Here is a 1,904-nt window from a genome sequence, read left to right as displayed (position 1 = left end):
AAAGCCCCCCCCGCCCCCCCCCCTGCCGTCCTCAGCCAATTTGCAGAGCAAAAACAAGTGACTCGCCCCATGAACAGTGAGTGCCGGGCACCTGAGACAGTGGGAAGAGCAAGGGGCTAGAAGCCCTGAGACCTCAGTTACAAATGCCGCCAGCTAACAGTAGGCCTGGCCAGCGGCGAGGAAACAAACAGGTGGTTTCATTTTCATTTTGTTGCCGTAATAAAGCGGCCGTTGGCATTGGTTCAGCTGCCCATCAAAGTTGTCAAGGATCCAGGCTTTTTTCTCTCTCTCTCTTTCTGCTCCTCTATTCTTAGCCTGTGAGTGGGTATCTTCATGCTGCTGGCTTCAGGTTTGCAAGATGGCTGCTGCAGCTCCAGACATCACATCCGGATTCAAGGCAGGAAAGAGGGCAGAACAAAGGGCATTTTTTTTTTGCGGGGGGGGGGGGGCAGGGAGGGGAGAAACAAAAACATCACAGATGCCACCTCTCCAGCTGACTTTCACTTATTTCTTGTTGGCCAGAACTGTGTGATCTTGGGACCCCAGCTGCCAAGCAGGCTGGGAAAACAAGTATTTTTGTCTGGGGTTAGATACCTTGCTGCTCTGCACAGAACTAGGATTCTGATAGCAAGGAGGAGGGTGCCGTGGCAGAGAGCGGAAAATAGTGTCTTAATGAGTTGAGCCCTAATTCCTGTGCCCTCCTGTGCACCCATGTCCTTCTCTGCAGAACAAGAGCTGCTAGTCCCCACCTCAGAAGGCGAGGAGGAGGGTTAAGTGAGCTAATAGGTGCCAGGTGAGACCGACATTGAACAGATAAATTCTACTGACGTCACTGGAATAAAGCAGTGACGTGTCCACTGGGGTAGGCATGCAGGGAAGTTCGAGGAGCCGAGGAAATTGTTCGAGGAAAGGGGACCAGATCCGCCGTGCAAAGGCTGGGGTGGATGTGGCTTTGAGGATGTGAGAGTCCAGTCTGCCCGTGGAGGTGTGAGTGCAGGAGGAGAGAGGGAGCTGGGGTGTGGCCAGGCCTCCGGGGCCCCAGGAAGAGCAGGAAGCAGAAGGAGACCCCCCTCAGACTCTGGCCTCAGGAGAGGGGGCACCTCCGGGCTTTGAAACATTGAAGATCCGGGTGGGGGCTCGACCCACCACATCTGTTTGCATCGAGTGTTGGTTTTACTGTGAGATTTTTGTTTCATACGAGAAGTAACTTTAAAAACATAAACTCTTCTGAGCTGAAACTCATGAAGGCGGGGGTTTCCCCCTGCACTCACTTCCTTTCAAGAGGGCGAGGCTCGGGGAGGCAGGGGAGTGAGAGGGTCCTGCCTAGAACGTCAGGACTTGGGGGACAGCGTGGGTGGCTGGGGCTCTGGGGAGAAGAAAATAGAAACTCAAAGCAATTCACAGGGCTGGGACTCGGGGACTCTGAGCTGTCAGGGGCGGAGTTTTCTGCCTCTTTTTTTATTCCTTTATGTTAGCCTCTCTGGATGCCAGCTAACTAGGTCAGGAGCTGGTGTGCACTCCTGGATCCCCGCGCCTGGACCTGTCCCCGCCCCGCCCCCTCCCTGCCCCCCCAAACGTAGAACAGCACCTGGCCCAGAGTGAGTGCTCACTGACAGTGCTAAATGAGTGGGGGAAGTTTAGATAAAGACGTGTAATTGTCCACAGGAGTGGGAAGTCTGGCATTTGTAACTTGGCAAAAACTACGGTGACTGACTCCATACCAGGCACCGCTGCTTTATGGATGAACTTCTCGATCCTTCCAACAGCGCCAGCTCTCCTTTAAAGAAACTCCCCTTTGCTTAGTGCCTGCGGGGACTGGCATTGCTTCTTTATGCCCTTGGACACCTTCCTGTGACCTCCAGTAGGAGAGGCTGCGAGTTTCCAGCTGCCTGCCACCCCTGTTC

Source organism: Myotis brandtii, unplaced genomic scaffold, assembly GCF_000412655.1.
Source record: "Myotis brandtii unplaced genomic scaffold, ASM41265v1 scaffold78, whole genome shotgun sequence".
In the NCBI taxonomy this organism is placed as follows: Eukaryota; Metazoa; Chordata; class Mammalia; order Chiroptera; family Vespertilionidae; genus Myotis; species Myotis brandtii.
This window is presented reverse-complemented; position numbering follows the sequence as displayed.